The sequence below is a fragment of the Petromyzon marinus genome, chromosome 42 (genome assembly GCF_048934315.1).
Source record: "Petromyzon marinus isolate PM22_M1 ecotype Great Lakes invasive population chromosome 42, UKy_Petmar_22M1.pri1.0, whole genome shotgun sequence".
Classification (NCBI taxonomy): domain Eukaryota; kingdom Metazoa; phylum Chordata; class Hyperoartia; order Petromyzontiformes; family Petromyzontidae; genus Petromyzon; species Petromyzon marinus.
This window is the reverse complement of record NC_133708.1, coordinates 10,355,712-10,372,570: the sequence shown is the minus strand read 5'-3', so window position 1 is coordinate 10,372,570 and position 16,859 is coordinate 10,355,712. Positions and strand designations below refer to the sequence as shown.

At 43.7% G+C, this 16,859-nt stretch overlaps 1 protein-coding gene across 1 annotated transcript in view; it reads left to right on the top strand.

Annotated features, from left to right (window-relative positions):
- The first annotated feature begins 356 nt into the window (after positions 1-356).
- LOC116951115 (contactin-4-like) overlaps positions 357-16,859 on the top strand; it is a 158,362-nt gene continuing 141,859 nt past the window's right edge. The window contains exon 1 of the mRNA XM_032969528.2: positions 357-880. The gene's annotated coding sequence lies outside the window, so the exon portion shown is untranslated. The remainder of the gene's footprint in view (positions 881-16,859) is intronic.

Sequence of the window (16,859 nt, the reverse complement as noted above, 5' to 3'; positions counted from 1 at the left end):
TTTTGCGTCGCATGGTATCCGCCCAGTGTGAGTAAATGTTGGGGTTCTGATAGCCACACGCGCCACGACCTGCACAACAAGGCACGCCGCCTTGCAACCCAATCCGGCAAACCCCCTCCCTCGTTACCCTCGTTGCCCCCAGCCCCCATTTCTCCATCCATTCACCACCACCAAGCGAGACCCTCGGCGGAGGCAAAAATAATCCACTGCGGGGCACAGTGACGTACTAATGACTAATTCCCCGCTGTCAGACCGTGCGCTTCGGCGGCGTGGACACGCCCGCACCAACTACGCGTGCCTCCTTCCTCCCTCCTCCCTCCTCCTCCTGCTGCTGTTCATCCCCTGCTCCTCGGAGCTTAACATCATCAGCACGCGGATGCCACTGGCCACTGCCGCCGCTGCCGCCGCTGCTGCTGCTGCTGGGTTTACATTGAGCCAATCGCTTCGCCCACCCGACCCAACCCGTGCAGTTACATCTCGCGCGTACGACTTTAGCAAGGGGCTGCTTGATGAACTGAATATCATTTTGTAGCTCCTGCTTATCGTTCCCTACCCCACCCCCTTTCACCCCCCCCACCCCCCTCTCTCTCTCTCGTTCGCTCCTTTTGGTTTGTCTCACTCACACACATAACACACACCCACACCACACACACACAGAGAGGTATCCCTTTGGCTGCAGGCAGGGCTGAACGAAAGTCAGCGTGCGAAGGTTCTCCTCCCACTCCCCACCACTGCTCGCGGGTGTTGACAGCGGCTATGCGTTCAAGACCAGCGCTCAAAGTGAACAAGGCGCGCTGCGGTGGATGGATCTTTTCTTGAGCACAGTTGGGGTAACAAGAACGTTCGCTTGCACGTCGCAAGCAGACGCCCTGAACTGAAGGTAATTCTACGTTTCTCTCTCTCTCTCTCATTTGACGTCTGTCCCGCACGCGCTAAACGCGCCAGTTTGAGTAAGGTCCTGTGATACAATTTATCTTTGTACGCGCGACTGTTTCGCGTGCGTGTGTATGTGTGTGTGTGTGTTCCGCAACGGTCTTCATGGGTGCTCGCTAACAGCACTTGCCCCAACAGCCTGTTAAGGCTACACGGGGGATGTCTGTCTTTGTTTCGTGTGTTTGATGAGCGGTAGTGTAGCCGTTTGCGCGCTGCGCAACAAACCCGGAGAATCCGGGTTCGATTCCCGCTCACGGCTAACTCCAGTGACCATTATCTGAACCGATTCTGGGCCTCCTCTAAGTCGACTCTGCCTCAAATAAGTACCCGGTGTGTTGTGTGATCATCGCCATCGGGGAAACAAAGGCGGCCGGGCATGGTGCTGGTCACCCACCCCCTTCGTGTGCCGTGCCGATCTTCAATAGATGCTCGCTAACAGCACTTGCCCCAACAGTATGTTCAGGCTATACGGGGAATCGTTGTCTTTGTGTGCTCCTCTAATGCATATGCATTTGCAGTCTCAAAATAATTAATTTCCTGTTACAGTTATCCATAACCTCCGAATGGTAATTAATCAGAGACACTTCATGTGGTCAATTGTAGCACACACACAAGTGTTATGTATTAGCTTGTGATTGGAGCGGTCTATGTGTATGCGTGTGTACACTTGCCCTAAGAGTATGTTGAGGCTATCGGGAGGTTCTTTGTCTTTCTTGTGTAAACCTGGACAGCAGAGGCACGTGTAGCTCTGATAATAATGGTCCTGCTGCAGTTATGCATGCCAAGGGTAATCAGAAACACTATAACGTACTCGAAGTGGTCAATTGTTTCAAAGACAAAGATCCCCCGTATAGCCTTTTTCAGGCTGTTGGGGCAAGTGCTGTCAGCGAACACCAAAAAATCGTGACACTCATATTCTGTGTCACACCCAAGCACAGACGAATATACATATAGGTGCACGTCATTTAAACCGTATTGTGATAACTTAAAATGCTGTCTGGGCAAATGTCAGATAGATGGGTAAATTGGTGGGCTGTCACCCACTGCAAAACAAAAAGGCCCAAAAACGAAACGCGTACACTACCACGGGTTCTTTGTAATCACAGTCTGTTTGGGTTATAACGTAGGTGCACTTGAACTGCTGGATTGTTGCCATGGGCTTGATTGTTTTAGGTTTAATGGGGGATCCTACTGGGTTGCGGATCAATAGCTCCACTCGTGTGTGTGTGTGTGAGGCTACTGCATAGCAAAGAATCTGCCACCAAACCAGTCGTATGCATAATTGATGCATTAAGCGTTACAGCCAGGAATCAGCCACGAAAGATCATCGACATCTCGAGGTCAATTAAACACGGAATGCGCTGGAAAAGGAGACCAGCTTTCCAAAGGCACTTTTAATTTGCCGACGGAAAATCGCTCCGTTTTTTTTATGAAGAGGGTTAATCAGTGCACTGGCGGACAACAACACAAATGATTTATATGCAAATATTACAGCTGAGAGGTGGAGCAGTCGCGCAGTGGTTAGTGCCACTCTGCTCGGAAACCCGACCACCTGAGTTCGATTCCCCGGACGTGGCTGATGTGGGCGAGTCCGTGTCTCTCACCGAGCCTCCGCCCCAACCGCCCACCTCGCATTGGCCAACGTGGTGAAGTATGGTCAAACAAACCCACGTGTCCGCTCTGGCGAAGAGGAGACAATCCAGAATCATAATATGTACTTATACTTGAGGAATCTGATGAGCTGTGAAGCTCTTTTTCACAGATTTCCGGTCGGGGTCGGGTCAGAATGGCACAACAATCTAGCAGTGGATTTAAAAAAAAAACAGCCGTAATATGTGCTTATTATTGGACATGCACACGTGCGCATGTACACGGAAACCGCGGTGCTTATGCCAGGCTAGGTGCACTTTTGGACCCGCGTGAAGTGTCGAAAGCTGGCCCACAGGGAGGTCAAGGGACAGATCCAGGTGCCATGGGTTGACCGCTTGGCGATACGGATATTAAAGAAGCTCATGCGAACAACTACTATAATCGGACACAAACTGTTATCATCGTTTGATTTAAACGCGCATGGGGCAAGCACTACATTGCTATTACGGACACACACACATATACGCGCGTATGTTGAATAACAGCTCAGAGTCAGAATCTGTACTTAGACTGGAGGAGGAATCCGATGAGCTATGAAGCTCAGTCGGGGAGGGTCAGCAAGTTACAACAACAGACAATACAAAGAGAGAATAAAAACATAAACGATAGGAGTGGCGAAACAAAACATCAGCTTGTTTGATATTCGCAGCCTCTGCTTTAAAGGAACGGGAGGCACAATCATGTAAAGCCGTGCGTTCAGGCGGGCGTTCCCCTTTGTTACCCGAGAGCGAAGGACAGCTGGTGTTTGCAACTGCTATGTATGTATGCTGAACTTCTTTCTCGCCGTACGTAGCCAACCGCGCTAATTGGTTGTGAGCCATGAGCCAATGGATGACGTTCATTGTTTACTACGATCGTGCGCGCGCGGTGCCTGCGGGATTGGGTGCTCGTCACGCCCGCTAAGCCACCCCTAGGGGAGCGATTGATGGGTGGGGGGGAGGTGGTGGTGGTCGTGGTGGTGGTGGGTGGGTGGGTGGTGGTGGGGTGTTGCAATCTCTGTTGTCAGCATTCGCCCCGTTCGTGCAATCTTCACAGCGCATTCTGGATGTTGAGACGCGAGAAGTACGAGCAGACGACAACAGTGGAAGGACGTCTTGCCGGATCGCGCCGTTAAAGGAAGGGTTAAGGACATAAGCTGCTGTACGAATGTGTCCTGTTTTTTGGGGGGCTGATAATTATTAACGTGAACACCCACTCGACGTGTGGTTAGCTCGGGGCTCCGGTGTTGGTATTTCGAATTGTTCTGTTATGGGTTTAAAAAAAGAAATGCATTATCTGACTTGCCATTAAAGTTATCACTTGTTTTAGTCGGGTCTAATGAGTTTCTGGAGGTGTGAAGGAGTGGTGGCGCGGCGATTGACGTTATGAACCTGCCACGGTCTACGCCAGCGTGGTGAAGTATGGTCAAACAACCCCCGTGACCTTCAGTCACGGATTGGGCAAAGGGCAGCAATAATTAAATGTTCAATTTTATTTCATTACCAGATGCAAACCTCCGATATGCACGTTTGGCGATGTACGGTGCGAAAAGAAGTTCAACGAATGTCTGTCTGATCACTCACAGGGGTTGTTTGACCATACTTCACCACACTGGTCGGTGTGGGTTGGTGAAGGGGTGGTGGCGTGGGGGAGAGATCCTGTGCAGATATCATCTTTCAGTGAATGTGAGCCACAGCCGGGAATTAAAATCAGGTTCCCTGCTCATGGCGCAATCCTTCACCAACTCTACTCCGCAATTATTGTACAATGCACCGAATAATTACACCAAAAAACAGTATGTAATGGTGCAGCGCTAAATCCAGCATACTGTAACACCAATGAATCGCATGCATACCATGCAGCCGTCCTTGATAACAATTATAATTGCATCTTACATGGACATCGAGACCAAGATAATTAATTGCATTGTTGTGGCAGTGATAAAGCATGCCGTGCCATAATACACAATAATTATGTGTTTAAAGCACTAATCTATAGAGCATATCAATTTTAAATTAACACAAGTGGCCAGTCGGAGCTAATTATTGAGAGGGTAACGTACTGGTGGTGATAATTTCAAAGTGCTATTTAATCAATGCACAGTAAACACAATATAGAGGTGAACTATCTACGCTTTTAATTGACACAATTAAAAGTCAGAATGGCTGAGCATGGAGTTTTTTTTTTATTTCCTCCCACCTGAGATGGAGCGTGTGACTTGAGAATGTGAGTGCTTTTGGAAGCTAATAGATTGAGCCTGATGCTATGATACAGCAGGGAAGAAGTACATGTGGCATGCCTGCGGTGTATGTACAGACTGAATTCAACATGGGGCGCTTATGCCACGTGCTAGACAACAACAACAACCAAAAATCGACTCGTTTTTTTGTTTATAATCAAGGTTTTTGGGTTAGATCGCGTTATTTATAAATGTGTCGTAACCCTCCACCACCCGACACGGCCAATCAGTAAAAAAAAGTGTCACGTTGACAAAAGACAAATAGTTCACTACTTTAGCCCACCGGTGTGTTGAAGAGTGAATCCACAACATTTACAGTTTGAGTACGACGTTTCGCTGGTAATTACATCCAGCATCATTGGGCAATTCACCCTGTAAATGCTGTGGATTCACTAGACGAAGACTGGCAATGCAATGACACGTTCGGAAGGTTACGATCACTGCCATGGAATCATGCAAAAAATGCTTTATGCTTACCGGAGTAGCTGGCAATCAGTCAATATGCGCCTCTCACCCCCCCTCCCCCTGCATCGCCTCTCCCAGCCTCTCACCCAACTTTCAAACATTCCCAAGTTGCCAAATCTCTCCACACACGGTGGGACCTCTCTTCTTGCTTCTCCAGGATCAAAATCCCTACCCTCAACCCAACCTCCTCGACTGCTCTCCCCAACAAAATCTCAAATCACCCCCTCTCTCCCTCCCTCCCTCCGCCGGAATATTAATTTCACGGTGATTTAGCCCTGCCTCGGGCCCTTTGGAGGGCCGATCAGATAGATTGCAGGGCAAGTGACGTCAGCGAGTGCTTGATTCAGATCAGCTCAGCACGCGAGGCGGACGCGAGAAAAAAGAATTCCCTCCCCTCGTTTGAAAACGCCCGCCTGCCAGGTACTCATTTCAAGCTCAGTAGAGCCAACCCCCTCGGAGGGAATACGCGCCAATTAGGAAGTAATTCCGCACTTTTTGTAATTTGGCTCGGGAAGACCGAGGCATGGAGACGATCCATGTGAATCTCAAGCACCGTGGCAACAACTGTGTAATTGCGCAAGCACAATTTCAGCTGGTGGCACTCATCCCCAGACAATTTAATGCTCATTTACCAAAAGGCCTTATCTGCGGGCAATTAATAACAGCGCAATCAGATACAGTACACATGTAGTGATGAGAGCCCGAGTGGGTGGCCGTGTGGGATTAGCTTGACTGTTCGAATAAATATCAGAGTCTCGGTGGTCACTGTGCTGCGTTGGTTGTTGTGATTGGAATATGGCAATTTTTGTTCAGTGCTGTCAGCAGGGGGCAGAAAGGTTAAAACGGCTGTAATCCACCATGTCCGCACACACTTTAACCTCATCTTAGCATTAGGGCTTTGCTACAAATGTTAAAAGCATGCAAACTTTTCAGTGATTCTTTTGCAGGTGCCAAATATTCTCTGTTGGGCGAGAGGTGGCGCAGTGGTTGTCACACTGCGCAATTATCCCACCGTCCCTCACCAATCCGCATTGACCAGAGTGGTGAAGTATGGTCAAATAGCCCCCATAGCATTGGGAGGTAGTAATCCAGCAGCATAGTGACAAAGGGCTATAAAATATCATGTAAGTATTATTATTTAAATACAGTATTCAAAGAAATATGCATTGTCGATTGGTATCTTTGAGCATTATACCTGTATTGATATTTAGTGGTTGTTATTTTAACGTCCAATGGACGAATTTAGCTTCCAAATAGACAATCGAGTATTTCAATTAAACGTCATGCCATTATCGATATATATTTTTGTTTATAGAGATGCCGACTAAAGGTGCAGCCGTGCAATTGCTTGCTCACAGGCGCTGCTGGCGAAAGGGCCTCCACTAGAGGGAGCTCTGGAGGGTATTTGGCCTCCATACCCAACGTATATTTCGTTTCAGTTAGAAAAAATATAGTGCATGTTGTGGCTGAGAATAATACAATCCGACGTACATTTTTTTGGCATTTTGAGCCATGACTTGGCACACAATGTCCTCTTCCCTGTAAATTATACCACATGGCCTTTGGTATCTAATTTCCAACAAATGGCACACTTTGTCAAAGCCTCACAGCAACTGAATTCAAACCTCAAGCCCGGTGGCAGCCACCGTAGAGGCAAATCCACGAAGCAAAGGGCCAGTGATCTGTTGCCAAACAATAAAATCATAATAAAACAGTAAATAAATCAAATTCCATTTTATTTAATTACAGTTGCAATATGATAGCTGCCGGCTGACTTGATTCCTTGATGGGAAGTCATTTTGCTTTGATGACTGTTAATGGACCTCTTTCTAAATCGAGATTATCTACTTATATATTAATACGATTTTTAATCTTTGTCCAAAATCTTGTCCCAACTAAGCCACTGGACCAATTTTGATGAGCAATAGCACATTAAGGAATTGCTTAAATTGGAAATGGACCATTTTATTTTGACATTTGTGACCTATCCCCTGGCCTGCCCTGCTTCAACACACGCAGAGAATAAAGACATGTGAAAAATATCGCAGGTAACCTGTGACAGATTGGCTCGCACTGCTGTTTAAACTTTTTATAGATGAGAATAATAATAACAATTGTTGGAATACGCCAGATCTTCTTTGGTGATGAATGACCTCTGGTGACCTTTAGCATTAAGGGATGCTTCATAATCTCAGCAAATACTGTATATTGATCAATGCTGTATCCATCCTCAGTGACAGGACAATATTTCGAGAAGATTAATCAATACCCGTGTAGTTTATAGGAACATTTTCTCACATTTTTTTTTCTCTCCCCCATAAACACCAGAGGTCAAAAACCTCGAAAGTACTGCACTGTGTAAAGTACATTGCTATCGCATGGCTGCCCAACTCTGCAGGGGTTTGTGGATCATTTGACGATGGGAACAATAGTAGCTTTGATCCAATACAATCTTCAAACAAAACTGTCAGCTGCCAACGTAATGCGTACGAATACGAGCAGAGAATGCAATGTATCAAGGGCAGCACGGCCTATCTCCAAAATGAACGAGTAAATAAAGCTTCGGTGTATTGATGTGCTATAAATATTTCATTCAATTGCATTATTAAATCTCACACCATTGTTTGTAGCAACCAACGGTGATTGCTTCATTGTATTTTTTTTTCCCTTTTTACGTTATGAAAAAAATAACTCGAACAATCTTGTCAAACATCGTTGGTGTAAGAGGAGGATTGTTGGAGGTAATCTGATGCTATTTCGTTCTACATGTGGTAGAATCCATCTTTAGCTATGGTAATGTGGGGGACGAACATTGAATAAAATATTATCTACGGGGTTATCTGCAAATGTGTGGAGTGGTTGTGACAACGCACTTACCATAGGGGGGAGGGGGAGAAAATCCGCTGATAATAAAATTTATTTGCTGATGAACACGACTTATCTGTGAGCAGTTCATGGCCAATAAGAGTCATGGCGTAATTTACCAAAGTGCGTGCCAGAACAAAAATGGCTGATCAATATCCGCGAATAACCCACGGATAATAGGGTACATTTTCTACGAGACCTGCCTCATGCGCTAACACCTTCGCAGATGATAGGAAGACATTCTGCAAAGCAGGGTGGCTTAAAAATGTGGATGAATGCGGATCATAAAAAAGAGTAAGGCCGCAGACAAAAAAAAGTTTATGCTGACTCGACAGCTCCCGCGAATATCAGGAGTTGTGGGTAATGCAGTCATGGGTAAGACGATTGCTACTGTAGTCGTATGAAACTGACAGGTCACTGAAAATGTGTGGAGTGGTAGTGGCAATATCTGGCAACTTCTGTGTGAAGTGACATCACAGTTGTCTAAAGCCGAAACGTCGTGATTTTTGTTGTTTTATTTTTTACCTACGTGACTTTACCGAATTGGACCAAAGAGTATGGATCCTTGCAGTCACGAAAGCTTCAAATCTAGAATTGAGTCTGAGTATTTCCAAGATGGTGGCATACATCGTGTCCTGTACTGTGGGCCAGAAGCATTGTATAATGACAGTTCTGGTGAAGGGAAACGTTTAACCAGCTGATATTTTACAGCTGCAAGGTTATTTGATATATGTATGCCGTGCAAAAGTTTGGTTTAGAGGAACAAATGCTTTAAGCGTGGATTTGAGTCGGTAAAATGTGACGAGGATTTGAAAGCAGGTGTCGTGAGATGGTTGCATGAATGTCTGTCCTCCTAAGATATATTTACTAAGGCAATACTTTGTTACGATACAGATGGGGCAGATGCACATGCATATCAGGGGAATGACATGATAATCGTGATAATATTAATTCACTGCAAACCAAGAGAGCACGTACACCTTGAATGACACGTATTTTAGTAACATTCTGTATGGGAGAATTCACGCAACTTGGAAAGCACTGTATGTTATTTTAAATAACAGACAGTAAGCCTAAGACTGATTGAAACCAGTCATCAAAAAATAAAAACTGAATTATAACTGCATCAATAATGTAACATGCTTGCATATAAGTATTGTTCAACAACAATAGCTAATATTAAATTTTGATTTAAAGCTTTCGTGACTGCAGTAATTCATATTCTTAGTTTTTTCGGTAAAGTCACGTTGAAGAGAAACAACAAAATAACAAAACATATATAAAACAATAAAAAATTCTCACGACGTTTCGACCATAACTCAAACGGTCATCATCAGGTGTGTCGGTTTGCATACATTTTTTTTTGCATAAATTTTATGCAAACCGACACACCTGATGATGACCGTTTGAGTTATGGTCGAAACGTCGTGAGAATTTTTTATTGTTTTATATATGTTTTGTTATTTTGTTGTTTCTCTTCAACGTGACTTTACCGAAAAAACTAAGAATATAATAGCTAATATTGTTGGACCTTATGCACTTCATTAGTTTCTTGCACTGACATTTAGCATTTTTTAAAATCATTTTTACGTATAATATATTACTTAAACATTTTACCTGCGACTCCTATTATCTTCGGGAGCTATAGGGACCACGAACACTCCTATTATCCGCGGCCCTCTTTGTGAAATTATCGTGATATTTCCCACAGTTCATTGCAGAATGTCTTACAAATCGTGCACCCATGTGTATCAGCTCAGAGGTGTTGAGCAGCACATTCTTCCCATTATATGCAATTATCCGTCGTGTTTCTCAAAGATAAGTGGAGTAAATCGTGGATAAACCTTCATGATATGTGTTCCCGACATCACAAAATTACAGCAGTTCTGTACATTGTTTAGCTCTGAGCAGGTTGGTCACAGTAAACAAGAAACAAGTGGCATTCGCATACGAACATACACACGCTCGTCAATGTTGTTCTCTGTCTGACATTTTTTCAGAAAGTGCCAATGTCTCAATTGCCAACGATGGCACACGTCTTCAAGGCAATGCGCCTCGGAAAAATGCCATCGTCATCATCAGAATGCGCCTCCCCTCTTAGACTATAAATATACTCATGGAAACTCTTAATTCTGTAAGAACAAAAGATCATCGCCATCATCATCATCACGCATTGGATATCCACGCCTGATGAAGGCCGCCCCATGGCATCGTCACCCCTCGTGGTCCCTCTGCTACCACAAGCCCTCTCAATCCACCGCACAGGCGTATCTAATCGCTCCATCTCTACGGTAGTCATCCTCTCAGACGCATTTACTCCTATGGCTGGAATTCCGTCATCAGTTTGCGCGTTGGCCATTATGCCTCCCGGCCACGTGTCTTGCGACTTGACCAAGCCCACTTTATTTCCCTTGACGGTGAATGCGATGTCACCGATGTCCATTTGTCGCCCGATTCATGGATTCCTCTATCCGTCACTCGGTGTGTCAGTCGATCAGGGCTTATTTGTTACACGTGGAAAGTTCCATCTCGCCAGTTCGGCCAGCGAGTTTGCGAGGGCGATCCGTGGTGCAATCAGCACAGAACAACGGCATCAAAGTCGTCGGCATGGAGGAATTTCAAGCGTGCAATTCTCCGCGATTTTTTTCCACTCCCTTCAGCTTTTGTTTGCATCGTGTTTTCTTTTTTTGCCAGCGTCTTTGTTTCATTCATATGACATGCACTGATTGAAACACATTTCAATTGATAAATGTTTCTTAGTATTTCAATCGGGTCATTTGCTGGCTTTAAAAAAAAGCAATTCGGCGCTCGTAATCGGGTGACGATCGTTACATATCGTGGTGACACTCATTGCTCATAGAAAGGGGGGGTTACGGTGGTACTGAAATAAAATGCAGTGGCACATCTCTTTATTAGACCGTATTTTTTATATACGTGCAGATTGGTATTTCGATTGGGTCTACTCATCATCACCACCCCCCCACAATCTAGTCATCTCTCACCATTCTGTGATGCCACAATCCTTCTCAATGCTGCACATACATTTACTTAATCACTCAATCCCAACTTGGGATGTCCTCTCGGGGCAGATTCTCTCATTTGGCTGTCATTCTGCCATCAGTCACGTTCTTGAGCCGTCATCCCCTCCTAGCAGTGTCCCGTTCAAGCCGAGTCAAAGTGACATCTTTGTTGAGTGTTTGTTCCCCCGATCCGTGCGTTCCTCTTTACGTCTCTTTAAGAGAGTATTCCAAAGCACGCTTGTTTTTGCGGACATTACATGTTTTTTTTCTCTACGTTCTTCGTCGGTTCCCACACACTTCTCGCGAATCTGTAGTTGGCACAAAACAAAGACAGTAATTTCCTGCTCAAATGAACGTCGAGGCAATTGGTGATCGTCTCCTGCTGCTGCCAGTCCTCAGCCGGTGGTGGAAATTCCACGTTCCTTTGGTTGGCATGAGTCGCTCCAGATAGGACAACCACTGTTGACTTGTAGTCACAAAATCAGTATATAAATTTTTAGTAACCCCGGAGGAACGATGGGCGAAGTCAACCCCCCAACCAGGATTTGAATCTTGCAGCCTTCTGATTATGAGCGATTTGGATGCATTGGAGCTGGCAATACGCACCGATTAAAAACTGTACTTGCATGTATGTTGAACTTCTTTTGCACCATACATAGCCAACCATTGGTATACCGATTTTCCTTTCTCATTCTCCCAAAACACATTTCTCTCATGACCCCCACCCCCCCCCCCCCAACAGTTATTTTATTTAATTAGAAAACATGTTCGATATGAATCTCATTTTGAGAATATATATACAGTATCTTGAAGCCATACAAGTCATAACACTATGTAACACAATTTTTGCTCCTGAGTAGTAAGTGTTATTTCGTGATTGCTTAGGTCTTAAAAGTATATAAAATGGCTATGATTCTCCACAAACTTTGCTTTTGTGACCAGGACAGTGAAATTTTGAAATGTAACTATTTTCAATGAGAAAACGGGCAAATTTGTGTCTTTCGTTTACAAAAAAGTCAGTAAAAAAACAACATATGAATCAAAATTAACATGCATTTATAAAGCAATCCAAAATTTATTACAAAAGATTTAAAAGTGAGAAGTTTTTCGAGATTTACGATTATACTGTAAATCACTTTCACAAATCAGCCCCCAAATGTAGTCTCCCATCATGTTCTCGTTATACTGTCTTTGGTAGCGGCATTCAAAGTCCAGTATATCCTGGTGGAAGCACACACCTTGCTCCTCCGAGTACGCTCCCATGTTATCCTTGAATTTATCAAGATGAGTATCAAGAATATGGACTTTGAGGGACATCCTACAACCCATTGTCACGTAGTTCTTCACCAGAGTCTCAACCAGCTCCACATAGTTTTCGACCTTGTGATTTCCCAGGAAGCCACGAACCACTGCGACAAAGCTGTTCCAAGCCGCTTTCTCCTTACTAGTGAGCTTCTTGGGGAATTCATTGCACTCCAAGATCTTCTTTATCTGTGGTCTGATGAAGAAACCGGCTTTGACCTTTGTCTCAGACAGCTTAGGGAAGAAGTCTTGAAGGTACTTGAAGGCTACCGACTTCTTATCTGCAGCTCTGGCAAATTGTTTCAAAAGGCCCAATTTGATGTGCAGTGGTGGCATCAGCACCTTCCGGGGGTCCACCTGTGGCTCCCACTTGACGTTGTTCCTCCCCAGTCCCGCCTGTGGTAGTGCGCCTTGATGTCCCTGCTGTCCCAAAGGCAAATATAGCAGGGCAACTTGGTAAAAACCGCCTTCAAGACCCATCAGGAATGCCACCATTTTGAAGTCTCCGATGACCTCCCAGCCGTTCTCTTCATACTTCAAGGCGTCCAGCAAGGTCTTGATGCTGTTGTAATCCTCTTTGAGGTGCACCAAGTGAGTCAGGGGAAGAGACGGGTACTTTTTACCATTATGGAGCAACACGGCTTTGAGGCTACTGGATGAGATGTCAATGAAGAGACGCCACTCATTCTGGTTACAGGTGATTCCGATTGCCTCGAACAGTCTGGTCACATTGTGGCAGAAGCAGAGCCCATCTTGACGGGTGAAGAAGCTGCAAAAAGGTTGGTGACGCTTCCTCTGATCTGCGACTTGCACACTTTCATCCAACAAGTTCCACTGCTTCAACCTAGACGTCAAAAGCTCAGCATTGGACTTGGTCAGACCAAGATCTCTGATCAAGTCATTGAGGTATTTTTGGTTGGGGTAGTATGGGTTTCTCTCCTCAGCTACACCTCTGGAATTGTCATCTGGATCTACAACGTCTTCCTCTTTCTCTGACTTGCTGCTCTCTTCTAAAGACGACTGCTCTCTCTCTCTGGAGGAGTGGGTACGGGGAGCTCATGGCAGTGTGGCACCGGGGTGATGGATGAAGAAAGGTCCGGATACGTGATAGCAGGTGCATTCTTATTACGTTTGGAAGGGTCCACCATGCAGAAGTAGCATTTGCTTGAGTGGTCAGTGGGTTCCCGCGAAATTATTGGGATAGCGAACTTCATGGCTCTCTTTTCCCCTCTTTACCATCATACAAAAATACATTTATTTCACCAATGACTAATTTTTAAATATATTCTCGCAATATTTTAAAAAAATATATATTTTTTTTCAATCACATTGAAAATTGCTCGCAAGTGAAATGAGGTGCCCAGGGTTTGTCTTGATCCCTGACAGGCATGCCGAAAGATGTCTTGTAGGCCTCACACATCTTAGCAGATTCATAATAAAGGTTTTTTGGGTTAGATCACGTTATTTATAAATGTGTTGCAACTCTCCGCCACCCGACACGGCCAATCAGTAAAAAAATGTATCACGTTGACAAAAGACAAATAGTTCACTACTTTAGCCCACCCGTGTGTTGAAGAGTGAATCCCCAACATTTACAATTTTTGAGTACGCCGTTTCGCTGGTAATTACATCCAGCATCATCGGGAAATTTGCCAGAATAGTGAAGCCCTCCACTTGCTCCCGTCTTAAATAGAGCAGCAGGGAGACGTCATCATTTAACCCAATCAGGTGCAGAGATCAGAGGCGGAGAGGGTGGGGGTATTTTAATTATATAAGTGATTAGTAATATGTTAATTTTAATGATTAAAAATCAGTTTTTTATTAGTAATTAGTTGTAATATGTATTATTTAATAACTGAACCCAATCACTATACCCAATAAGGTGCAGAAATCAGAGGTGGCGGAGGGGGGGGTATTGTAATTATATACTACGTTAGTAATTAGTTAATACGTATGTGTTTCTCCTATAAGGAATTGTAATTGTAATATGTATTATTTAATAATACGCTTCCAGGCTGCACTAAGCCTTTAGCTGTCAGAGCAATTAAAGTTATTTGTAATTCTCTCAATTTCAATGGATTCTATAATTAGTCTTGGCCAGTAATAATTAGTTTTGCACAACACTTCTACGTTATCAACATTAATTGAGTGGCCTTGTTGTCAAGCATGTTCTGCCACTGCCGACAGTTGTGTTTGAGATAATTTAATATTTCTTTGGTGTTCTTTTCGTCTTACACTGATGTTACGTCGCATCTGTCCAATATGGCATCTGCCACATAAACAATTAATCCGATATACACCTCATGTTGATAATTTAGGTAATTCGTTTTTAGTACAAGAAACTAGTTTTGAATTTTGTGGACTGTACCAAATCTTACTGTAATTTTTGCTTTTACAAAATACGGGCTAATTTGTCAGTTACTCCTGAGATGTATGGTATTTTAATTATTTTAATAATCTGATCACTTTCAGCAGTGTTGCTTTGCGATCATGATTTGGCATTCAGTGCTCTGTTAATTTGAGCATTATTGTAGCCATTCTGCCGTAGTGCTTCTTTAACATGTTTAATCTCTCTTCTTAGACTTTCACCATCTGACACTGTTGTCGCCTGATGTATGAGCATCTTGATAGCAAATGTTTCCACAGATTACTTTTTCGCTCTTGTCTTGATAAATTGGCCACAGACATAGCAAAATACGTCTGCCGGATGATTGCAGCTTCTTGATTCCATCTCAGAAAAATGCAGATGTGTATCCACTTAGGCAGCTGGAACTAAACTGAACTGGTGGGCTTAAGCCCCCTGTATTTATATTACTATTAATATTACTGGAAAGTTCTAGAATGTTCTAGAAGTTACTTCAATGTTACTCAGCACTGAATCTATCTGGAATGTTCTGGAACATAGGTACATTTTAAAATATCACTGTCCTGGTCACAAAAGCAAAGTTTGTGGGAAATAGTAGCCATTTTGTTTTTACTTTTCAAGCATAAGCAATTAGGAAATAACACTTACTACCCAGGAACAAAAAAAATTGTTACACAGTGTAACCAGTGCATATATGGATTCTTAGTTTTAAAGCGAAGATAATAATGTTAGTTGACAGAACTCCTTTTCAAAGATGAGAAAACGTATGATGTGTTATATTATTGGGTCTTTTGGTAAAGTCACTTAGATAGGTTCAAAGAAAATAACAAAAATAACAAACCTATCTAGAACGAACTTATCTACGTGACTTTACCAAAAGACTCAAGAATATTAATTCCTGCAGTCACGAAAACTTTAAGTCAAGATGTATGATGTGTTGTTTTATATTATTGAAACTTCGTTTTTCATGACTGCACGATGTTCCCAGTTTTGTTCAAAATGTTCTAGTGAAACTTTACTCTATGAAGCAGATATGAATGCCTGGTTACCAGAGATATCCCATTGAAGTGAGCAACATCGTGAATGCATTGAAAATATAATGGTGGACAACCATCGATGATATGGAGCAACGAAATCAATTCACGTGCAGGTGCTTGGAGGATTATTACATCGTAGGATTATAAGAGGTGGTGGCGGCTTATGGAGGCCTACATTCAGCAGTATTTTGTTGAACTTCTTTCGCACCGTACGTAGCCAACCGAGATAATCACAGGTGTGGGGGAAGGACAACTATCTCAACACAAAAAGCAGTTCTAAAGAAATTAGTTTTCAATTTCGATTATTTAAAAGTGCATAGCTCCAAGTGGCATCGTAGTATTTGAAGGAGGAGCGTTCCAGACGGCCGCAGAAGCGCATCTGAAAGCACTCGATGCAGTGACCGTCTGTGTTCAATGATTAGTCAAAAGCCGCTGCGATGATGACCAGCAAAATGACAATGCTTACATTGATATATACAGTGAGGGAAAAAAGTATTTGATCCCCTGCTGATTTTGTACGTTTTCCCACTGACAAAGAAATGATCAGTCTATATTTCTAATGGTAGGTTTATTTGAACAGTGAGAGACAGAATAACAACAAAAAAATCCGGAAAAACGCATGTCAAAAATGTTATAAATTGATTTGCATTTTAATGAGGGAAATAAGTATTTGACCCCTCTGCAAATCATGACTTAGCATTTGGTGGCAAAACCTTTGTTGGCAATCACACAGGTCAGACGTTTCTTGTAGTTGGCCACCAGGTTTGCACACATCTCAGGAGGGATTTTGTCCCACTCCTCTTTGCAGATCTTCTCCAAGTCATTAAGGTTTCGAGCCTGACGTTTGGCAACTCGAACCTTCAGCTCCCTCCACAGATTGTCTATGGGATTAAGGTCTGGAGACTGGCTAGGCCACTCCAGGACCTTCATGTGCTTCTTCTTGAGCCACTCCTTTGTTGCCTTGGCCGTGTGTTTTGGGTCATTGTCATGCTGGAATACCCATC